Source organism: Macaca nemestrina, chromosome 12 (genome assembly GCF_043159975.1).
Source record: "Macaca nemestrina isolate mMacNem1 chromosome 12, mMacNem.hap1, whole genome shotgun sequence".
NCBI classification, from domain to species: domain Eukaryota; kingdom Metazoa; phylum Chordata; class Mammalia; order Primates; family Cercopithecidae; genus Macaca; species Macaca nemestrina.
The window spans coordinates 22,363,305-22,388,811 of NC_092136.1; the positions used below are offsets into that span (position 1 = coordinate 22,363,305).

Sequence of the window (25,507 nt, forward strand, 5' to 3'; positions counted from 1 at the left end):
TCACCCAAGTCAGTATGACCCTGAGCCTGAGAGCTTAAACACCGCAGCTTAAAGTCTTCCTGAGAGTTGTTTGAATTCCTCATGCATATGTCCTTTTGAAACACTTGCTCACGATTATAATGTACTTTTTAGTACATCATTAGTTTGATCTTTAAATTAGTAGTTACAGCAGGCTTGTTTCTTCCCCAGTGTTTATTCCCTTCTCCTACTACCTATATTAGTTTTCTAGGGCAGCTATCACCAAGTGCCACAAGAAGGGTGACTGAAAACAATAGAAATTTATTGTCTCTAGTTCTGGTGGAACTGGAGAAGTCTGAAATCAAAGCATCAGCAGGGCCATTCTTCTTCTGAAACCTGTAGGGGAGAAATCCTTCCTTGTCTCTTCCTGGCTTCCAGTGGTTTTCTGGTAGTCTTTGGCGTTCCTTAGCTTGCAGCTGCCTTAACTCCAGTCTTTGCTTCCATCTTCATGTGGTGTTTGTCCCTTATGTGTCTGTGTTTTCTCTCTCTCTCTTTTTTCTTTCTACCTCAACCCAAATGGTACAAAAATAGGTTGTAATTAGGTAAGTTAAGATGAGGTCATACTAGAATAGGGTGGACCTTGTTTTCAATATACTTTTCATTTTTTATCCAGGTAACAGAATTACAGAATTTGGAGCCATCATAAGGAATGAAATATTAACATTTGTGGCAACCTGGATGGAGTTAGAGACAATTGTTGTAAGTCAAGTAACTCAGGAATGGAAACCAAGTATCATATGTTCTCACTTACAAGTGGGAGTTAAGCTATGAGTATGCAAAGGTGTAAGAATGATATAATGGACTTTGGGGACTCAGGGGAAAGGAGGGAGAGGGGTGAAGAATAAGACTGACTACACAGTGGGTACAGTGTACACTGCTCTGGTGATAGGTGCACCGAAATCTCAGAAGTCACCACCAAAGAACTTATCCATGTAACCCAAAAGCACCTGTTCCCCCAAAACTACTGAAATAAAATAAAATTGAAAACAAACAAAAAGAAGTACAGAGTTTCAACAGTCAAATGTCACTCCAAGAACTAGGACCAGAGCGTTTCCAGCTCTTCCCAAGGCCTGTTCTGGGAGCCACTTTGTGTCAGCGCTGTCTGCACGTCTCTGGTTATAACCTCATTTTCCTAAGTGGCATGATGCTCACTTTCGGTGGTTGTTCATTTTAGGTAAATGGCAAGCCCGTGGGACAAATAGGGGCGATTTCTCCCCTCAGGTAGTGCAGACCCGATGCAGGTTAGGTGCCTGAGGAGGCTGTGATGAGCAGGTGGTCCTGACGTGGGAGAGTCCCACAAGGCCCAGAGGTGGGTCATTCTTGGCACACTGATGGCACAACAAAGATCCTCACGTGAGGACCCATCACTAGGCTTTGCACTGTCACCATGGCAAGGGAAACGGCTGTGACTCTTCCGTTTTATTCTTATATATATGCTCCTCAACTTACAATGGACTATGTCCTAATAAATCCATCATCAGTCAAAACTATCATGTGTCAAAAATGCACCTAACGCTGCTAACACAGCAGATGGTCCCTGACTTTCAACCGTTCCATTTGTGCTTTTGCCATGTTGAGACAGTGCTGGAGCAAGGTGCTCTCAGTAGAAATCGTAACCCTATCATGTTTTATAAGGAGCTCCTCTACCTACAGTGGGGTTACCTCCCAAAAGACCCATCTCAGAGTTGAGAATTCTTAAGTTGAAGCATCATAAGTCAAGGACTGTGTGTGTGCATTTTACTTACATAGAAAGGTTACATAATCCATGTGTACCTTATAATACATACTGGGGTCATAGCTACAGGAGAGTTCTGAAGTCTGTGATAGCCCCACTTCCTTCACTTAGTTAATTACAACCTATTTCTAAATACAATTGGTCACATTCTGAGGTACTTGGCATTAAGACTTCAACATTTATTTGTGGGAGATACCATTCAACTCATAACAATATCTCTGAACTCCTGGCCTCAAGCAATTCTTCTGCCTTGTGCCTCCCAAAGTGCTGGGATTACAGGCAAGAGCCACCATGCTTTGCTCCATAACAATATCTCAAAAGGCAGTACAGTGGCCTGGTGTGTGGGTTCTGGAGCCAGAGTGTTGCAGTACAAATCCTGGCTCTGTCACTGAATGACTTAGAGCAAGTTACTTGGAGTATCTGGGCTTCAGCTTCTTCCTCTGTAAATCAAAGGAGAACCTCAGAGGAGCATCATGAATTAATATAGATAAAGCATCTAAAACAGTGTTAGATTAGAAATTGCTTATGCCCCTTCCAAATCCCTTTATCAGCTGGTGCACCCATTCCTAGACATGGCTGATAACTCACACCAGTGATCTTCTTTGGAAAAGGTGGCCCATGGGAGCCACCCTGTTGGAGATGCCTGGGAGGTTGATCTCTCCTCCCTGGTGTACTGGCCAAGGCTGGACTTTATCTGGGACCACATCCTTGCTTAGCTCTTTCTCCTTGCTTGAGCTCTCCTGAGAGCACAGCCTTAATAAGTCAAGTGCATCTGAATTCCTGCCTCAGGTTCTGCTTCCAGGGAATCCGACCTGAGCCAAGTGCCCTGGATGAAAGTATTAGATTGCTGTTACCATGAACATGTTCAGGGAGTATATTAGTCTGTTCTCACTTTGCTAATAAAGACATACCTGAGACTGGGTCATTTATAAAGGAAAGAGGTTTGACTCACAGTTCAACATGGCTGGGAGGCCTCAGGAAACTTACAGTCATGGCAGAAGGGGAAGCAGACGTCCTTCTTCACATGGTGGCAGCAAGGAGAAGAATGAGCAAAAGGGGGCAAAGCCCCTTATAAAACCATCAGATCTCATGAGAACTCACTCACTATCACGAGAACAGCATGGAGGTAACTGCCCCCATGATTAAATTACCTCCCACTGGGTCACTCCCATGACATGTGAGGATTATGGGAACTACAATTCAAGATGAAATTTGAGTAGGGACACAGCCAAACCATATCAGGGAGCCAGGAATTTACCTCCCAGTCTCCCTGCCTTCCCCATGATTTGGTACTGCAATTATATATACATATTTTCTGCCATTTATCTTACAATGCCAAGAATGAAAAGTTTTCCCCGTACACGTTGACTGGTTCCTGGGCTGAGACGGTCCAGGCACATCCAGGGGAAGCTGTCCCTTCATCACCACTGGCCACCCTTGAGAGTGTGTGCAGGCCTGAAGCATTTCTCTTCGCTTTCCCTTAGCTTCTGACTGCTACAGGTTCCTCTGCACTTCACTTCGGCAGCCCACTTCTTAGTGCTTGCTCCTCAGTCATTTGTATGGAGGACAATGTCTACTTTATGACAGCATCTGGGATTAGTAAATGTTGTTGGCTCAGCCTAACACAGTTCCACCCTATCTGAACTCAGGTTGGCTTGCTACACCTTAGCCCTGTCCCTGTCATCATCATCATCATCAATCATCATCTTCATCATCATCATCATAACTGCATCTTAGCAAATGACTAGTATGTGCCAAATTGTCCATAGTATATGTAATAATAACAAAGACATCAGTTTTAACTTTCAACAATACCTGAAATAAAGAGTGACATTCCTGTTTTATTAGTGAGGAGCAGAAGCTTAGAGAAGTTAGGTTACTTCCTGTGGCCACACAGCTGAGCCAGACTTTGAATCACAGTCATGTGGGGGAGAATCAAGTGTAACTACTCAAGTTGTTTGTTGAAACTACGTTCTCTAAAAGCCCCGAAACCATAAGCCGTTGATTTTGTCTAGCAAATAGCACTTCTGATAGCTGGTGTTCAAGGCCCTTCCCAGAAATAAGAATTGACATTTTAACTCCTTGAATCTGTCCTTCCTTTTTCTTCTCCATCTTGGGCTTAAAGTTTCCTCAAATTGTTTTACTTCTATTTGCCATCCGACACTTCCTTACTTTAACCTACCGCACTCCTTCTCCTCCATTCCCAAAGCCCCGGGCAAATTCATGCATATTATTTGCCCATTTCTTTCTGTTCCTGAGATTCATTTCTCTAACGTTCACTCAAGTTTATGCCACCCAAATTCCAATCCATACTAAGATTTACCTTTTCAGACCTACATTTAAATCAAAGCATATGAGATTCTTGTTCATCACAAATATTAAGAAGGGGGTAGTGGTCATGTCATTTGTCATAATTTATCATGATGTTTGGAAATCCTTCATTAATTAAATTCCCAAACAAAGTGTCCTTCTTTCCCCTTCCCAGGAACCCATTAATTAGAATTAGATTATTTCAAAATCATGACTTGGTAGCAACCTGTGACAGATATCTGAGTTACTCAACAAATCACAGGGGTTCTATGAAGTTGCATAGGAAAAGCTTTGCAAATGACAATACCCACTAATGAACTCACCATTTCCAACAATTCTCTGGCACACATCCTTCCCTGATCAGCCCTAGCCTCTATCCCCTTCCATGACCCAGGGTCTTTGTGAGTGGGTGTCAGGCTCTTGATGATTGATGAAAGGTGAATATCTAACAAATGCAATGCAAATTCAATTGCAATCAATTGCAAAGTGAAATTGAAAATATTGCAAAAGATGTAGGATTTCATGAAGTTAAGGGAATTGATATTGGAGGATGGTCTGAACTATTGGCAAAACAGGAATCAGAAGAACCCTTATAAATGGAAGCAGATAAGGATGAGGATGCCTGAACTTCTTTGAGAGAAAATAATTAGAATATCAAAAGCTTAAGGGAGTCTCTTGGGCAAAATGAGGAAGCTTTTAAATATTTTTCAAAAATGACTCTTTTATTTGCTCTCACTGAGAATGTTAAATATGAAATAAAGAATGCCCTATTGTGCAATCATACAATTTTGTGAAAAATTATGCCAAAGGAATCAATGCATGATTTATTCTTTATTCTGGAATAGTAATGACCTACAACTTGTTATTTATAAGTTTAAAATAAATCAATTTTTATAACTTTTCACTTCTGGTTTTATTTTTTTATTTTATGTTTTATTACTATTTTTTGAGACAAGGTCTTGCTGTCACCCAGGCTGGAGTGCAGTGGCACAATCACGGCTCTCTCCAGCCTTGACCTCCCATGTTCGGGCCTCCCAAGTAGCTGGGAGCACCATGCTTGGATTGATCCTTCCTTCCTCCCTCCCTCCCTCCTTTCCCTCCTCCCTCCCTCCCTTCCTCCTTTCTTCCTTCCTTTTTCCTTCTCTCTCTCTTTGTTTTCTTGTTTTCTTTTCTTTTTTCTAGATGGGGGTCTTACTTTGATGCCCAGGCTGGTCTCGAACTCCTGGCCTCAAGGAATCCACCCACTTTGGCCTCCCAAAGTGCTAGAGTTACAGGCGTGAGCCACCATGCCCAGCCCACTTCAGGTTTTAATATAGAGCCCCAGTAAACCTGGTTTTCTCTATTTTCTATGACATTTTCCTTTCAAGTAAGTTCATTCACTGTAGTCACCCCTGGAAATCAAAGCCTGTTTGTAGAAGACAGAGTGCCTGCCCACAAGGAGCTTCTGGTGTCATTGGTGAGGCTTTCCAAATGCACTGGGCACAGGACAGTGACGAGTGAGAGGATTCCCTCCTCACCAGGCTGTAACTACGGTTCAACTGGGGAAAGAGGAGATGGGAGAAGGAAGGAGGAAATAAATGTCTTCTACATTCATTCAAGATCTGCAGGATCTTTAGCCTGGTCTGGCCTTGCTTTCTTTGACTCCCAAGATGACCCTCTCCTTCTACACAAACCTTTTTTTCCTGCTGCTGTCAGGAACATGTTGACAAGACTCTTTTGTTGGCTTTCTGAGGGAGCTCATGAAAAGCACGTTGGGAATTCAGCAAAACACCGGGACTCTAACTGCTCCTGAATGAGACAGAATTAGAAAATGGCTTCAAATTGAAAACTTAATTTTCAATTAGTGTACATTCAGGCAGGAGTGGGAGGGATTAAGGGATGGCAGCTTGTTTGGTTAACACGCTTTTTTAGAAGACACGTTTGCAAGCTATTAGTTAGCTTCCTCCTTTCCTCCCCCTCCCACCACCCTAAGTGCTCCTTGCTCTGTAATTTGGCAGCCTCTCGCTCGCCGGCCTGCTGTGCTCTCAGTCCCCGACTGACTCAGATGCAGATGGCAACAGCGGCAGCCACAGGAAGTGGGACGCAGCCTGTGGTCTCCGAGATTGGCTTCTGTGTGTCCTCCTTGCTGTGGACCCCGTGAGGTCACAGGTGAGCTTGTCACCTTAAAAGATGTATGCCCTTCTGATGGCTTTAAAAAACACATTTGGAAAAGAAAAAAATTTTTTTTTCTTTCTTTCTCCAGCATATTTGGCCATATTATGAGGCTCACCATTGGGCAAAAATATTCAGTGCAACGTCTAAATTTGGGATTTGAGATGAGTAGGCTTGAAGGTGGGAAGAATGAGTGCTGTAGGAGTGGGGTATGAAGTTGGATATAGGGGATAGCAGAGGCAAAGGTCAGGGATACGGATGGCTTTATCTGTTCTCTGGTGCCCTCTTTCTCATCTTTAGATAGGTGTCATCCTCTTCTCTCCCTTTCCCCTTTCCCTAATTCACAAATACTCATCAGGCCCTGAGTGTTCCAAGCAACCACAGCCCGTTCCCCTTGGTTAGCCCTGCTTTCTCTGGTACTTTGCTATCTGTGATGAGTTATCTGTGGAGTCAGTGTCTCTAAAGTGCAGCCTCAATTAACACGTGCATGCGTAACACGGCGTGTTTACAAGCCCTGTAACTGGAAATCATTAATTCAGTCAGCAGAGCAATAACTTCATTAGGAACTTCCTTCTGTCATTAGTAGGCAACAGAAAGTGTGCCACTGTGATTAAACATGCCATTTCAGACGTGGCAGGCAAGACTTCTATCTGCTTGGCAGGCGTGTTTCATCTTTTCGTCTTCCTTCCAACTCTTCTCAGATACAGCAAAGCTGGCTGCAAACGTTGGAAGCCAGCATTTCATTCTATCACAGGCATGGCCCCTGGCTCCGCTGATCTGTCACTAGGGTTTTCCTGACTCCTTCTTCGACCTTGGCTCACATCCCAGCCCCAAGCTCCTGGCGACATCTGCTCCCTACAGATTGGCCTGAACAAATTCCAAGTGCCTTTACTTAAGGCTCTCTCTCTCTTGGTGAGTGCAACCCTAGGCTAATTTCTGCAACCCCTTCTCAAAGGCATCAGTGTCCTCAGCTGCCACTAGTGAAATCCTTCCCAAGGTTAAACTCCTCTCCAGAGAAGCGATCACCACACACTGTTTCTTCATTAGCCGTATCGTGCTAATGAGGGACTCTTGTTAATCCCTTCTCTGCCATCCAGGCTGTAGCCTTCCAGCCAATTTCCAAGAAGTGTTGGATTTAATTGAAGAAACGATGAGACTGGCTCAAATGCTAACACAAGCTTCCAGACTGAAAAAAAAGGAGAATGGGAAGGAGTTTTGAAAACAAACTCCTACTAGACAAATACCAATGAATCTTGACAGCTCAGATGCAATTAATTGACTTTGAGAAATGAAATCGAAAGCTAGGATTTTCAGGCTTGAAGGGGTCCTAGAAGTCTTGTAATCCAATCCTTTTATTTAAAAAAAATGCGGAAATTCTGATTTCAAGCAGCTAAAGGACCTGCTCAAGTGTCTAACAAGGGAGTGGTAGAGAAAGGTGTCTAGCTCAAAGCCTGGGAGGACTGTTCCTGTTCCCTGCGATATTCACTATACACACAGCCCTTCTCTTTTCTCCTGTTGTAAAAGCAGTTGAGAAGGTTTTTGGTGAAGATGTCAATGCTCATCTACTAACATTTTTCTTTTGTTTTGGGATGGCGTTTCACTCTTGTTTCCCAGACTGGAGTACAATGGTGCAATCTGGGCTCACTGCAACCTCCGACTCCCAGGTTCAAGCGATTCTCTCACCTCAGCCTCCCAAGTAGCTGGGATTACAGGCACCTGCCACCACGCCCAGCTAATTTTTGTATTTTTAGTAGAGACGGGGTTTCACCATGTTAGCCAGGCTGGTCTCCAACTCCTGACCTCAGGTGATCCACCTGCCTTGGCCTCCCAAAGTGCTGGGATTACAGGCATGAGCCACCACGCTCGGCCTACTTACAGTTTTCAAGGATGTCAGTATGTTGCTCCCCAAAATTTAGGGGCATATCAGTCAGAACTCTTTTGGTTGCAAGATATGAAATTACAATTTGTCAGAAAGGAGAATTTATCCGCTCATAGACTCTAAGGGATGTTGGATAACTAAATTATAGAAATCTGGGGTGCAGGACAAACTAGAACAAGCTCTGGAATATCACCAGCTCTTTCTTTATTTTCCACTGTGTCTCCTGCATTCTTTCTCACTGAAGACTGCTGTTTTTCTCTTTTTCCTTTTGTTCTATTTTTCATATGGAGGGGAATAATTACTATCAACAGTGCTAAGTTTTACGCCTTACAGCTCCTACCATTGAAGAGGACTTAATGACACATACATAGTCTCCATCCTTAGAAAGTGTTTGGTTGGCTGGGGGTGGTAGGAGGAGCTGGCTTTACATATTTCAACTTACTTGATCCTCATAACAACTCTGGGAGTTTAGTACAATTAACAACATTTTGCTTTTGTAGATGGAGATGATAACACAGATAGGTAAATTTGCTGGCCCAATGCCACATAGATCAAAAGTGGCAGACTGGGATCTAGACCTGGGCCATCTGGATTTTGGGTATTGCATTAAATCATCATGCTATTCTGTGTCTTAAGTGGCCAGACATTATTATGTATGACAATGAGTTTTGGAAGAACCTCTTCTACTTCCTTAAATACTTTACCTACCTGTTGAATAATGATGTTGGTTGATTTAATTCAAACTATCCATATTCCCCTTAAAAATAGAAGTAACCCTGGGGACAATATCCTATAATTTTTATTAGTAAGATCCTCTCAAATTCAACGAACATTACTTAAATCCCTATTTTATTTACTTATAGAGACAGGGCCTTGCTGTCACCCAGGCTGGAGCACAGTGGCACGATCATAGCTCACTGCAACCTTGAATTCCCATGCCTAAGAGCTCTTTCGGTCTCAGCCTCTTGAGTAGCTGAGACTGCAGGTGTGTGCCACCGTGCATGGATAATTTAAAAATATATATTTTGTAGAGATGGGGTTTCACCATGTTACCCAGGTTGATCTCGAACTCCTGGGCTCAAGTGATCCTCCCACCGTGGCCTCTCTAAGTGGTGGGGTTGCAGGCGTGGGCCACTGCGTCTGGCCTTAAGTGCTTATTTTACATGCTACATTAGCACCATGAAGTGGATAGTATAATCTTCACTTTACAAATAAGGAAACTAAGACTTGGCAAGGTTAAGCAACTTGCCAAGGTCACACAGAAATAAAGCAGGCAAGCCAGGATGTGCACAGACCTGCCTTTCTCTGAGCCTAGCACTCACTAGAATACTGTACTTGTCAATGAAATGAATCTGTCCCATGCTTTCCGGTTGGCAGAGCTCGTTTTACCAGGGAAGGAAGGTGGAAAGTAAGAGGAGAAAAAGAAATTGTGTCCTTGAGGGATAAAAGTGGGATTCCTTAAAAGATCTAAGGGGATCGATGTATGAACAAAAGAGGATGAATGTGAGGGGCTATACCAGAAAATTCCAATTCTCTCACTTTACGGCCCAGAGAGAATGGAAACATTCATTGACATGAATGGAAGGCTCCAGCAATTAGGGTGTTAATATTCTGTGTAGACACAATTATGTTGTAACTACCAATTATGGGAAAACTCATCATTTTACTGTAATGTAATTACATTAAATAGCACCAGTCATGTCGGTGCAAAGACTGGGGCAGCCTCTAATTATCCACTGTACCCAGACACCTCAGCCTGGATCAGGAATAATTGGTGTAATGTGGTTCTGCATTTTAGGGTTGGCCTCCGTATTCCTCAGGAAATCTTTTCTTGCTTTCTGATCCTCCCTTGTGTGCGTGATTCACTGTGTTTGTGACCTGGAAGCTGATGAGGTGTTAACATCCCCAGTCTAGGTGTATCTTAGTATTTCCCTGAGCAAGAAAGGAATTGAGAGGAAAGCATCTCTTTATTTTTTATTATACTTTAAGTTCTAGGGTACATGTGCACAACGTGCAGGTTTGTTACATATGTACATATGTGCCATGTTGGTGTGCTGTACCCATTAACTCGTCATTTACATTAGGTACAGCTTCTAATGCTATCCTTCCCCTCTCCCTCCACCCCGCGACAGGCCCCGGTGTGTGATGTTCCCCTTCCTGTGTCCAAGTGATCTCATTGTTCAATTCCCACCTATGAGTGAGAACATGTGGTGTTCGGTTTTCTGTTCTTGCGATAGTTTGCTGAGAATGATGGTTTCCAGCTGCATCCATGTCCCTACAAAGGACATGAACTCATCGTTTTTTATGGCTGCATAGTATTCCATGGTGTATATGTGCCACATTTTCTTAATCCAGTCTGTCATTGATGGACATTTGGGTTGGTTCCAAGTCTTTGCTATTGTGAATAGTTTTGCAATAAATATACACGTGCATGTGTCTTTATAGCAGCATGATTTATAATCCTTTGGGTATATACCCAGTAATGGGATGGCTGGGTCAAATGGTAAGGAAAGCATCTCTTACAGTTGGTGAGCCCTCTGACGACCAGGACTTTATTTATTTATTTATTTACTTATTTATTGAGACAGGGTCTTACTCTGTCACCCAGGCTGGAGTGCAGTGGCACAATCTCAGCTCACTGCAACCTCTTCCTCCCAGGTTCAAGTGATCCTCCAGCCTCAGCCTCCCAAGTAGCTTGGACTACAGGCGTGCACCACCATGCCTGGCTAATTTTTGTATTTTTTTAGTAGAGACGAGTTTTCACCATGTTGGCCAGGCTGGTCTCAACTCCCACCCTCACGTGATCCACCCGCCTCGACCTCCCAAAGTTCTGGGATTACAGGCATGAGCCACTGAGCCCAGTCTAGTTTGGTTGCTTTTCAAAAATTCTTTTTTTCCCCCCCACAAATCTCATTCTTTTCAATCCAAATCCCATTCTTTTCAACATTGGGAGGGTGCTTTCAAGGATTAGTTTGTGTGGGTGTCTGTGTTGGAGGTTATACATTTACTTTTTTTTAAAGCCAATCACTTGTGAATTTGATCTCACTGAATATCCTTGGGGAAAACCTACATCTTAGAAGGACAAAGGGAGGTGCAATGAGGTGAAGAGGCTCAAAGGTATGAGAAAACAAAAAAATGGACTCAGTTTTCTTCTTTCTTTGATGCTTGGATTTGGCAGTGATCTGATTTAAACATTAGGAGAGAGCAGCAGATGGTATAATTTATATTCACATATAAAATGCTTTCCCAAGTGATTTGAAGGCCCTGGTGGATTTTAAACATTGTAATAGCTGTGATTATTTTGTTGTATTTTATAGACACATTGTGTTTTGGTCATTCCTGATTGATTTCTTCTCAATTCTAAAAGCAGCAGTGCTAAGGATAGGCATCTCCCATTTAGGAGATAGGGAAAGCAGGATAGAGGAGATGATTAAAAAATAGATTTACCCTAGGAGACATCAGCACAGGTCACTGCATCCTGAACTGAGAACAGAGACCCTGAGAGCCCAGCCTGATGGAATTTAGTTCATTCTCAACAGAAAACAGATACGATTACAGTGGAGGTCAATAACCGAGTTGTACCAGCTGCGGGATTTGTAGCTTCCTGCTGACTGATGGGCCTCACCTTTCCAGATGAATTTTCTTTGCTTATATTAAGTCTCCGCAGAGAGGATTTTATTGCTCTCTGTGGAGTTAGAGAAGTTAGGCTTTTCAGTTTGGACCTTATGATTCTAAGTGAAACTGCAACTGGCCTTCTTAATTAATATCTAGAAGAAAGAGCCATTATTTTGGAGAAACCCTCAAGCTATTTCAAAGAGAGGGAAAATCAGGATACCGTGAGGTGCCTCATCTTCCACAGGGAGAAGGTGAGGAGGATGGCACTGAGCTGGAACCTGGAGGCGAGAGCATTTTAGGAAACTGAGTCATAAAAATGACCCCACTAGATGTGCTTCTGGCAATGCTGCAGACCCTGGAATAAGCAAATATCTAAATAACGGAACAAAGTTTTCAGAGTTAGCAATCCCTCCTGTATGTTTTGATCTTAATTGTTGACTACCTAACTTAAAACATTTTATTGTCTCCTTTTATTCCCAATGTGATTAATGCTTATGATAAAATTCAGAAAGTCACAGAGGAGTCATTATCCTGTTTCTCTGTTGCACCGACCTCGGCATCTTGCCTGTGTCCCACGTTTGTCCCACATGCCTATAGATTGATGTGTCCATTTCACGCCGATTTAAGAAATGGAAACTGAACAGCTAGAGGAAACCTTCCCTAACACTGAAACCAATGGTGAATTTGGTAAATGCCTTGCAGAAGATATGGAAGAGGGACAAGCATTTAAAAGATCTAGAAACACTGATGGCTGAATTATGTGTTGTATTTCAGAGCAAGAATGCTTGGACAGTGATTGGAAAGGGAGGTAAGAATATTAAGGCTTTCTGTACAGACTACAGTGCCGGGGTTCTAGCCCCAGAGGGCAGTGGCCCCAAGTGCATGCTGAGTATCAGTGCTGATATTGACACAATTGGAGAAATTCGGAAGAAAATCATCCCTACCTTGGAAGAGTACCACCATTATAAAGGAAGCAACTTTGATTGTGAGTTGAGGCTGTTGACTCATCAGAATCTGGCAGGAGGAATTATTGAGGTCAAAGATGCTAAAATCAAAGAGCTTCAGGAGAACACTCAAACAACAATCAAGCTTTTCCAGGAATGCTGTCCTCATTCCACTGACAGAGTTGTTCTTATTGGAGAAAAGCTATGGAGTTGTAGAGTGCATAAAATCATCCTTGATCTTATGTCTGAGTCTCCTACAGAGGACGTGCACAGCCTTATAATCCCAATTTTCACGGTGTAACCTATTACATTACATGATGTAACATCATTACATTATGGTGGTTTTACAATGATGTCTGATGGCCACCTTAGATGCCTGGTGGGGTTTCCCAGGCAGGGAAGAGGTGCTTTTGACAGAATGTCTACCAGTCAGTGTGGGCATTCCCTGCCACTATCTAGAAGAGATTATTATGACATGAGTCCTTGTTGAGGACCACCTCCTCCTTCTTTTGGACAAGGTGCCTGGGGTGGTAGCAAAGCTGAGAATCTTCATCTTTCTTCACTACCACCACTGAGGGTAGGAGACATAAGGGCCTATGACAGAAGAGGAAGACCTGGAGATGGTTACATGGCATGGCTGGCTTCAATGCTGATGAAACTTGGGACTCTGCAATAGATACGTGGAGCGCATCAGAATGGCACATGGTTTAGGAGCCACAGAGTGGCTCCAGATATAGTTATTCCTATGCAGGGGATTGTGGCTCATATCGTGGACCTATTATTACTACACAAGGAACTATTCCCAAAGATTTGGTTGGATCTATTATTGGCAAAGGTGGTCAGTGAATCAAACAAATCCATCATGAGTTGGAGCTTCAATGGAAACTGATGAGCCTGTGGAAGGAGGTGAATATTAGATTATTATCATTTAAGAACATAGGACCAGATATAGAATGCACAGTATTTGCTGCAGACAGTATGAAACAGTTTTCTGGAAAGTTTTTTTTTTTTTTTTTGAGACGGAGTCTCACGCTGCTGCCCAGGCTGGAGTGCAGTGGCGCGATCTCGGCTCACTGCAAGCTCCGCCTCCCGGGTTCCCGCCATTCTCCTGCCTCAGCCTCCTGAGTAGCTGGGACTACAGGCGCCCGCCACCGCGCCCGGCTAATTTTTTGTATTTTTTTTTTTAGTAGAGACGGGGTTTCACTGTGGTCTCGATCTCCTGACCTTGTGATCCGCCCGCCTCGGCCTCCCAAAGTGCTGGGATTACAGGCTTGAGCCACTGCGCCCGGCCGGAAAGTTTTAACTAATACTAGTGAAGGACTGAAGGAGTCCTGCATCTTTTTTTTTTTTTTTTTTTAACCTGCTTCTGTTTAAAAAGCCATCATGCCTCTGCTTCACAGGTGTTAGCATTTGAGGTGTAGTGAAACCTTTGCTGTTCACCAGATACAATGTTTTAGTTCCTCACAAACAGTGTTGGGGGTGTAGGGAAGGGCTTGTAAAAACTAATGTGGAAATTTTGAAACAGCGGTAGAAGGAGCGGATTTTATTTTGTGTTCATTGTTACTGGTTTAAAAAAATGTTCCCTGGTTTTAAAAAATGTTCCCCCATGTAATTTTTGTGAACACCTTACTTTGTAGCCATTGTAACATTTGAGGGGTGAGACAGGGAGGAAAAGTAGCAGTGGGCCACCATGTCCCTGGCATCTGTTCACAGCAGGGTGCAGAGCGTAAGCCTCTTTTGTAAGAAACGTTTTACGATTTTTAAGATAAATTTAGATAAACCTAAAATAAAGGGCCACAGAGGATGTAAAATAAAAGTGACAGACTCCCTTCTTGCCCCTCCCCCCTCCATCATACCCTTTAAAAGTAACAACTGTGAATTGTTTCTTGTGTTTACCCTACACGATCATTGTAAATAAAAAATAAGCGTGTGTGTGCGTGTGTGTATGTTTGTGTGTTTAAATCATATTCTTTATATATTTCTACAGCTTGTTTTTTAAAAAAATTAACACTACATATCAGGCATTGCTCTACATCATTAACTATAGATTTAAATGGTTTATTTAAAAATATTACAAATTATTACAGTGCATAAATGTACTATTACTTACTTCCATCCGTTATTGATGAACATCTGGGTGGTGGTGAGGATTTTTTTCTTTTCTTTTTTTTTTTTTGAGACGGAGTCTCGCTCTGCCGCCCAGGCTGGAGTGCAGTGGCCGGATCTCAGCTCACTGCAAGCTCCGCCTCCCGGGTTCACGCCGTTCTCCTGCCTCAGCCTTCCGAGCAGCTGGGACTACAGGAGCCCCCCACCTCGCCTGGCTAGTTTTTTGTATTTTTTAGTAGAGACGGGGTTTCACCGTGTTAGCCAGGATGGTCTCGATCTCCTGCTCGTGATCCGCCCGTCTCGGCCTCCCAAAGTGCTGGGATTACAGGCTTGAGCCACCGCGCCCGGCCGATTTTTTTCTTTATCCTGTTAAAAAAACTGCTGTCATTGCAAACAATGGTACCCTCCACATTTTTGTGCCAGTTCCTCTGAGAGACCTGAAGACCGGAGCTGGAAGTATCTTCAGAAGAGGTCAGCAAGTTCAGTTTCCTCTATTTGCAGGTGAGAAAATTGAGGTCAGACAAAGAAGAGAAGTGATTTGCTCAGGATTATACATTCCGTTAGGGTTTCACCATGTATATGATCCTGATCTCTTGACTCCAGAATCCTCTGTGTGTTGGAATTTAAATATAAGTGACTGTTGAATGTTCCTTGAGATAAGTAGTCTGCAGACTGGGTTTTCCATTCTTCCATTGTATAGTTTTCTGCTGGGGCTGCTGCATAGAGATGTGTATTCTGTGCACTGCATAAAAACACTCAGACTAGTAAGAGGTGAACGAGGGCTGAAATGGAAGGTTTGCTTCATTTGTTCAGCCCTGAATCTGGTCTCGGTGCTACATCTGAGTGAACTTTCCCAGACTGAGCACCTTTCTCAAAATTACCCAAAGGCACGATGCAGGCTAGCGGAGGTCTCATTTCTGGGATTTGACTTTAAAACAGTAACGCAGCTTGTTGTGTCTTATGCAATGCTGTTAATTCCAGTGGGCACAGAATTCCACTGTTGTTCACACTTTCTTATCTAGTCTTCCTGATGACTGACAGTTTGCATTTGATAGATAACTGGGTGGGATTAGGGCCACAGGATACGGTCACAGGTGGGTTAAATTTAACAACCAAGTGTGGCTGACAGAGAGGCCTCTCATGGGCAGAAGATGTTATTTACTGTTTTGTGGTTTCATACTCAGCTTTCTGGAGCCAGTGATGTTCTCCCTGCCTTGTGAAGCAGGGACACAAGGGGCCCTGCTTTTTAGTTGGGAGGGGCCTCCTTTTCAGATAATTGGTAGCTTGGCGCTGTGCATTTCTCATTACCTATTTTCCCTTGTATTCCCCACTCTGCCCCTGACTATTGTAGATTCCCTCTTCAGCTGCTGGTCAACAGACTCATCTTGCGTGACAACCGTTCAGCTAAGGACAATTTGTCACAACAGCTCCAGAAAAGTTATTTCACTTTTTAAACAGATTCCCGTTTTTGTTACAATGACTTCTTTTTTTTCTTTCTTTTTTTTTTTAGAGTCAGGGTCTCACTTTCTGTTACACAGGCTAGAGTGCAGTGGTGTGATTTTGGCTCATTGCAGCCTCAAACTCCTAGGCTCAAGCCATCTTTGCACCTCTGCCTCCTGAGTACCTGGGACTACAGGTACATGGCACCATGGCAGGCTACTTTTGTTTGCTTATTCATTAGTTTTGTAGAGATGGGGTCTCACTAAGTTGCCCAGGCTGGTCTCAAACTCCTGGACTCAAGTGATCCTCCTACCTCGGGCTCCCAAAGTACTGCGATTACAGGTGTGAGTCACTTTGCCAGGCCGGTATGATGACTTTTTAAAGCAAAAACACACTCAAATAAAATGAACTCAAAACACACTAAATATAAATGTTATAAAGCATAGTGATATTCCAGGATTCCATCTGTAGGCATTTACTGGACCCAACAGTTTCTAGTCAGAGACTATATGGGACTTTTTGACTTGCACATCATTCTGAGTGACCTCCTATTTGTTCATATTTAAAGACTTTTTAAAAAGAGCAGTTTTAGGTACAAAGTAAAATTGAGAGGATGGCACAGAGATTTCCCATATACTCCCTGTCTGCAACATGCATAGCCTCTCCCATTATCAACATCCCCCACTAGAGTGGTACATTTGTTACAATCGATGGACCTACGTTGACACATCATATTCACCCAAAGTCCATAGTTTACATTCTGGCTTACTCTTGGTGTTGTACATTCTACAGGATTGGGCAAGTTTATGAAGACATGCATATATTTACCATAATAGTTTCATATAGAATAGTTCCACCACCATAAAATGTCTTTGTGCCCATCACCTATTCATCTCTCTCTCCTCTAAACCCTAGCAACCACTGATCCTTTTTTTTTTTTAAACTTTATTTCTTCTTAAAACAAAACAAAACAAAACCGGGAAACATGTGTAGAACGTGCAGGTTTGTTACATAGGTATACGTGTGCTGTGGTGGTTTGCTGCACCTATTGACCTGTCCTCTAAGTTCTTTCCCCTCACTCCACACCTGCAACCGGCCCTGGTGTGTGTTGTTCCCCTCTTTGTGTCCATGTGTTCTCAAGGCAACCACTAATCTTAAATTTTTTTAAATTGATGTAAAATATAGATGTATAATTCACTATCGTTACCATCTTTAAGTGCACAGATCAGTGGCAATAAATACCTTATTATTCTCCCCCTCTTCACTTTCTTCTCCCCCATCCCCTTCTTGGCCTCTGGTAACCACCAGTCTACTCTCTATCTTTATGAGATCCACTTTTTTAGCTCCCACATATTATTGAGAACATGCAATATTTGTCTTTCCGTGCCTGGCTTATTTTGTTTAAAATAATAGACTTCATTTCCTTCCATGTTGCTGCAAATGACAGGATTTCATTCTTTTTTTATGGCTGAATAATATTCCATAGTATATACATACCACATTTTCTTTATCCATTTATCTGTGGATGGGCACTTAGGATGATTCCGTATCGTGGCTATTGTGAATAGTGTTGCAATAAACATGGGAGTACAAATATCTCTTTGACATATTGATTGCCTTTCTTTTGACTATATGCCCAGTAGTGGCATTTCTGGGTCTTATGGTAATTCTATTTTTAGTTTTTTGAGGAACTTTTATACTGTTGTTCATAGTGGCTATATTAATTTACATTCCCACTAACAGCGTATGAGGGTTTCCCTTTCTGCACATCCTCGTCAGCATTTGTTACTTTCGTCATTTTTTTTTTTTTTTTTGAGACAGAGTCTTACTCTGTCACCCAGGGCAAAGTACAGTGGCACAATCTCGGCTCACTGCAATCTCCACCTCCCTGGTTCAAGTGATTCTATTGTTGTGCCTCAGCCTCCCCAGTAGCTGGGATTACAGGTGCCCACCACCATGCTGGGCTAATTTTTGCGTTTTTGGAAGAAATGGGGTTTCACCATGTTGGCTAGACTGGTCTTGAACTCCTGGCCTCAAGAGATCCACCCACCTCAGCCTCCCAAAGTGCTGGGATTAGAGGCATGAGCCACCACGCTCAGCTCTATTTTTGTCTTTTTATACAAGTCATTTTGACTGGAGTGAGATGGTATCTCATTGTGGTTTTGATTTACATTTCTTTGATGATAATTGATGTTGAACATTTTTCATATACCTATTCATCATTCATGTCTTCTTTGAGAAGTGTCTGTTCAGATCTTTTGCCCATTTTTAAATGGATTTTTTTTTTTTTTTGCTATTGAGTTGGTTGTACTCCTTATATATTCTGATTATTAATCCCTTGTCAGATGGATAGTTGCTAGTATCTTCTCCAATTCTGTGGGTTGTCTCTTCACTTTGTTGATTGTTTCCTTTGCTGTGCAGAAGCATTTTATCTTAATGTAATCCTAATTGTCTATTTTTGCTTTGGTTGTCAACCACTGATCTTTTTATAGTCTCCATAATTTTGCCCTTTCCCAATGTCATGTAGTTGGAATCATACGGTGTATAACCTTTTCATATTGCCTTTTTTCACTTAGTAGTATACATTTACATTTCTTCCATGTCTTTTTATGGCTTGATAGTTCATTCTTTTTAGCACTGAGTAATATTTCACTGTTAGGATGTACCAGAGTTTGTTTATCCACTCACCCTTTGAAGGACACCTTGGTCGCTTCCAAGTTTGGGCAATTCTAAATAAAGCTGCTGTAAATATTTGTGTGCAGGTTTGTGTGTGGACAAAAGTCTTTAACTTCTTTGGGTAAATACCAATGAGTGCCCTAAAATGTTTTGCTTTGCATTCATAGGCCCAGTGAGAGGAAGGAGTGGGGGGGTGGGGCAGTATTAACGAAAACTCTTCAGTATGTTAGGTAGGAGCATTTTTTCCCCATGTTTGGAAATCCTCTTGCATTTGGACTTTTTTTTTTTTACCCTAAATATATGCTTCTGTGTAATGATTTTAAGTGCAGCTCAGTGAAGCAAATGGTGTAGAAAGGAGAACGCACCTTTCCCAGAAAGGGCTCCCTCTCACCTGCCTCCACCCACCTCCCGCTGCTTTTCATCCTGTATAGTGTAAAATAAACCTTGATTGCACCATAGTTCATGAACCGACTGGATTGGTTTTAGGTCTAACATTTAAGTCTTTAATCCATCTTGAATTAATTTTTGTATAAGGTGTAAGGAAGGGATCCAGTTTCTGCTTTCTACATATGGCTAGCCAGTTCTCCCAGCACCATTTATTAAATAGGGAATCCTTTCCCCATTTCTTATTTTTGTCAGGTTTGTCAAAGATTAGATGGTTGTAGATGTGTGGTGTTATTTCTGAGGCCTCTGTTGTATTTCATTGGTCTATATGTCTGTTTTGATATCAGTACCATGCTGTTTTGGTTACTGCAGCCTCGTAGTATAGTTTGAAGTCAGGTAGCATGATGCCTCCAGCTTTGTTCTTTTTGCTTAGGATTGACTTGGCAATGCAGGCTCTTTTTTGGTTTCATATGAACTTTAAAGTAGTTTTTTCCAATTCTGCGAAGAAAGTTATGGCATTGAATCTATAAATTACCTTGGGCAGTATGGCCATTTTCACAGTATTGATTCTTCCTATCCATGAGCACAGAATGTTCTTCCATTTTTTTGTGTCCTCTTTTATTTCGTTGGGCAGTGGTTTGTAGTTCTCCTTGAAGAGGTCCTTCACATCCCTTGTAAGTTGGATTCCTAGGTATTTTATTCTCTTTGTAGCAATTGTGAATGAGAGTTCACTCGTGATTTGGCTCTCTGTTTGTCTGTTATTGGTGTATAGGAATGCCTGTACATATAGGATTTTTGCACATTGATTTTGTATCCTGAGACTTTGCTGAAGTTGCTTATCAGCTTAAGGAGCAATATCTCTCATTTTCAAATGAGTGTGGCTTTGGGAATTTCCTTGTCTGATTTAGTCAGAAGCAATTGAGCAATCCTGTCAAACACGAAGTTTAGAAACGCACACATGTGATTTGCACTGGAATAAGTTAATACTGCTTTATGGTTTGATCAGGATTCTTGAGAAACAATGAGCACTGAGTGCCCAGATGGGTTACTTAGTGAAGCAGGTTAGAGAAAGAAATATTGGAGCGACTGTAGAGAAAGAGGAGGGAAGAAGGCAGGAGGAATGCAGAAAAGCCTTCAGGAGGAAGTCATCAAGGCTGTCAGGAGCACGACTATGAAAAACTGGAAAGCTGTGGAGCATGAGAAGGAAAAATGCATGGAGTAGGGTTGGTATCTGCCCAGGAGCAAGATGGGCCAGTGTGGGAGATCTCTCAGGAAAAGGGAGGGAAGGCACCGGAAAGCATTAAGTTGTGAATATGTCAGGGAGGCCGTGGAGAGGCAACTCAGCCTGAACAGGTGGTGGTATCTGGGCTTTGCTTATCCAATGATAAAGAGACGTGAAGAGAGAGGGAGATAGATAGGTATATAGATCTATAGATAGAGAAATAGAGACACAGAGAGAGACAAAGACAGATGACAGATACACAGACTGAGAAAGAAAAAGAGAAAGAGACAAAATGAGGGGAAGTGGAGGGAGGAAGAGAGAGAGAGAACAGAAACACAATGAAGACTGAGGCAAAGAGACACAGAGAGAATTAGAGAGTATCCGAGTTCCTCTGAGGAGAGGAAGATGTGATGGAACCAGGAAATGAAGCCTATTCACAACCAGACTGGAACAAGAGCCCTGCCAAAACATTATCTCCTAAAGAGAAGCATGCCCTAGTTGCCTGTTGGCCCTTGGATTCTGCACACTGCAGGTTACAAACTCTCATTCTCCAACTGACCAACTGCATAGACCTCAGGCTAAGGAGACACGAGTCACTGAGGCACTAGAAAGACAGAAAGATGTGAGAGGCAAGGGAACTGGGGGTTTGGTCATAAGAGGGAAGCGCACAAGCCAGCCAGCCAGCAAACCTTTTCTCCTTTGATAGAGGTGGCAAGAAGGTCACCACTTTAAAAATACACCCAGAGCCCTGCATGACCAAGTTTTTTGAAAAGAAGAAGAAAAAGAAAAAGAAAAAGAAATCAAAACCTATTATTAAGGCAGACAAAGGGGTTCCTTCTTTCTGGGTGTAGGTGGTGTTGGGGATCTTTTGTTAGATTTTGGGAGTTCAGGTTTCTTTTGCTTTGCTTGCCACACCAGCTGCCCTCTTTTGCTGCCTCTATAAAGTGACAAGTCAGAAACGTTACCAGGGATAATCCAGTGTTTTACTTCATTAAGATGTGGCTTAATGTGATGGCAGACCCTGCCACTCCCAGTTTCGGTGAGTGGGTGAGATGTCCCACCGCGACTCTCCTGCCGGGTGAGTCCATGAGCTTTTCCTATCCTAGCTGCAGACAGAGCTGCACTGAGACTGCAGACAGTGGCAGCAATTCCCTCATCAAATGGTCATGAAGAAGTGTGTCTTCCGTTGCCTCACTTCTTATCTCAGAGGAAGAACACGGGATGTTTGTAGGAACAAGGCATTTGTAGTTTTGTGAAAGTGCGCACCTTCGATTTGAAAGCCTGTGTCATTTAGGTAAATTTCTGAAAGCAGGTACAAAGTATCATACCAAATCTTTTGAGGCTAGCAGATCCCAAAAGATTGCTCAAGATGGATAAATATTTATATGTTTCGCCTGAAAGTGGTGAGAGGCTATTTTGTTTTCCGTGGGCCAGAAATCAGCAAAAGAAAGAGGTTTTGTATCCATTCACATTTTTGTATCTTCAATTTCCATGATCAATTAAAAGACAGTAAACTCTTATCCTGAATAGAAGTACAACTAAGTCCAATAATGAAATCATCAAGTACTACTGAAGTGGAACTTGGTGGTAATTAGTTTTTTGATACATAAATACAATTTCCAAATGCAATTTGTCCCTAAGTCCAGGCCGCTGATTCAATTCACCATGTTTGCTATTAAAAGGGAATGTGTAGTAAGGTGCGTTCCGATTCCTCACGGATGCATCTCTCCAAGGAGAATGAAATGAGTTGGCTAACATCTGAAACAACTAGTGGGACACGGAGGAGAGATGCTGTGCAGCTCTCCTGGGATCCGGGGTGGAGGGTGTGCCTCCAGTGTCTCATTGGCATGTGAGCCATTCTATCAGGTAGCAAACTGACTTTCTCTGCTTCTTCTTTTCCTGTGTCTGCTTGTCTCTCTTTTTCTTTCTCTTTCTGACACTTCCCCTTCATTAGTTTATCTATATGTTTATTCATTTGGTTTTTTTGTTTGTTTTTTTATTTTTGAGACAGAGTCTTACTCTGTCACCCGGGCTGGAGTGCAGTGGCGCAATCTTGGCTCACTGTAACCTCCGTCTCCCAGGGTTCAAGCAATTCCCCTGCCTCAGCCCCCTGAGTAGCTAGGATTACAGGCGCCTTCCACCACGCCCAGCTAATTTTTTGTATTTTTTTTTTTTTTTTGTAGTGGAGACGGGGTTTCACCAGGTTAGACAGGACAGTCTTGATCTCCTGACCTCGTGATCTGCCCACCTTGGGCTCCCAAAGTGCTGGGATTACATGCATGAGCTCATTCAGTATTTTTTGAGGGCTGCCTGCTATACTATGTCAGGTGCCGGCAAGTAGCAGTAAGGAAAGGAGACATGGTTCCTGTCCTCTGGGGATTGCGAGTCTAGTATTCAACTTGAAAGAAATACTTAGTTAAGTATAATTGTTGCAGTGCTAAGAAAGGTCCCATCAGAAGGCAGAAAGAGGGCTCTATCCTGGTCTGAGGGGTGAGGAAAAACTTCCCAGAGGAACTGACATTGTAGCATTGATCAGAAACATAGATAGGACTTAGGCAGAGAATTTGGAGAAAACTGTCCAGGCAGAGAGGAGTGCAGGACACTAAATGCAACAGAGAAACAGGAATGCCCATGCCAGTGGGAGCAGAGGCAGGAAGCAATCAGGACACGTGGATGAGATGAGGCTGTGCAGCCACAAATGGTTAGATCATTCAGGGCCTTGTATTAATAGCTCCTGTCAGAGGTTTTAGATTTAATTTTAAAAGAGATAAGAAATTCTTTGAAGATTGTAACATAGAGGAGCCATGGGGTCCTTCTGTTTAGTTGCAGGCTACCCTAAGTTTCAATAATGATGTGCCTCTTAATTTGGAAGCTCTGATCACTCTTCAAGTCAGTGTCCACCATTCTTCAATATTTTCAGAGATATACCAGCTGGGAGGGAAATATAGCTGGTGGCCCATCCTCCTTCAAGGAGCTGTAAAGTCAGAATTTCAATGCCCCTGTGACAGGAAGCCCTAACAATTATGGTCAGAAGTACTTCAGGCAAAGGTTAAAGATTTGTGACGTGGGTTCATCAGATGAGAAAAACCCTAGTATGAATGAGTATATTTACAAAGTGTTTATAGAGAGTGACAGCTCTCCTCCCCACCTTCCTAACTGAAATCCTCTTAACAAGTAGTCAGATCATTGCTTTATTTTTCCCTCTGAGGCTGTGGGCCATGGAGGGGCTGAGGAGGGAGGGATTAGGACTGACTTTGATTCTTTCCAGAAAATACCATAGTGAAGTATTCGTTGACCTCGTTTTCTAAATGAATGGTGACTGCACCTTCAGTTGCCCCAGTGTATTTGTTGGGTGAGGGTAGGCTGTAACCGAGTAGTTTAAAGAACAAAAGTATATTTATCTTTTGCACATTACTTCTGACATGAGCAATTCAGGTCAGGAAAAAAGCTCCACTTCTCTTGGTCATTTGGGAACCCAAGTTTCTTGTAAGTTGTTACTCCTCTATCTCCAGGGACATCGTCATCAGCTGCATAAATAAAATGATGCTAGGTTTGTTGCTACATCAAGATTCCAGCTGACAAAAGGATGGACTATAGCCTCCCAGAAGACATTCTCAGAAATCTTAAGTGACACATGTCACTTCTGCTCACATTCCATTAGTGAAAAGTTAGTCCACGATAAGAACGTAGTCACCTAGGTCACACTGAGTTGCAAAAGAGGCTGTGCAATGTAATCTACATGGCTGGCTGCATTTCTTTTGCTATGGAAGCAGGGAGAGTGGATTTTGATGGACAGCTAGAATTCTCCATCACACTCAGTGTGGTAGATTGATTACAGAGTGGGCCCAATTCTTCACATCTTTCTGTGTCTGTACTCTTGGCAGTGTGATGTGGGGGCTCTTCCCACCAAGAAAGAGAGTCTGTTTTACTGATCCTTGAATTCCAACGTGGCTTTTACTTTGCTTTAGCCAATAGAAAACGGTAGATGTGGCAGTGTGTATACCGTTGGTCCTTTCCCCCAAAAGCTGTCCATGGAGTCACTATAAGTAGGACTATTGATATGCAGGTAGACTGAATATTGCACAGGAACCAGGACCTCAGAGGCAAGAACTTCATACCTGCAGAGAGCAGACCTGGTTTCTAGGATCCTGAAATGCACCAAGAAATTACTAAAGAGATGTTAAGGCACAAATATGTGTAATCCTTATATAGCAACTGACCCAGGTCCAAACTTTACTTCACCCCTTCTGCCATTCCAGACCTTGCCTTTTGACTTCAGGGCCCCTTAGCTGGCTGACCCACTTCCCAAACTATCGACTGCTCAAGAAAGAGTTTGTGCAAGCTGACCAGCAGGTGATATATTAATACTTCATGACTGGCTCACTCTTCCTGGGTATAATAACTAGCAGAAAAAAAGCTGGCTGTATTTTTTACTATTGAGATGATTTCCAGGTAAGGGAAGCCATTGCTATAGCAATTCCCTCCCAGTGGCACCAATGCAGGTTTAAAAATCTGGACTCTTTTCCCACATCCAAATGGGGCCGCTTAGAGTTCATCATCTGTTGATAGGAAAAGTTATCTGCACAGCTGTGGATCCACATTAGTTATGCTCTGTGCAGGACAACACTGTAAATTATTTGCAATATGCTGGAACTCAATATAGACTGAGTTTATAAATATGATATTAAACTCTTAAGAGGCAGTTGTAGACCTTTTATAAAGCCATTAATTTTTAAAGTGGTTTAGGATTCCAAATTAGCAGCCGGGTGTGGGTGCCAGCTTCCAAAAACAGATGGCGCTGGCTTTTCTAAAAGCAATAACAAGATCCTGAGATTAAACGGAAGGATCAGGACTTGGATGCTTTTTGAAAGTCTATTTCAAAACCCTGAATAATGTGTAAGTTTCAAAGCCCTCCTCCTGGAGGCTTCCCTGATCACCCCAGTTCTTTGTCTGGAGTTCCATCATCTGGAGTTTTATCTTCTGGAGTTCCATCTTCTGGAGTTCTGTTGTCTGCAGTTCCATCGTCT

General features: G+C 42.6%; 1 pseudogene; it reads left to right on the forward strand.

Moving 5' to 3' along the window:
- Positions 1–11,910: 11,910 nt before the first annotated feature.
- LOC139357682 (heterogeneous nuclear ribonucleoprotein K pseudogene) overlaps positions 11,911–25,507 on the forward strand; it is a 41,927-nt pseudogene continuing 28,330 nt past the window's right edge.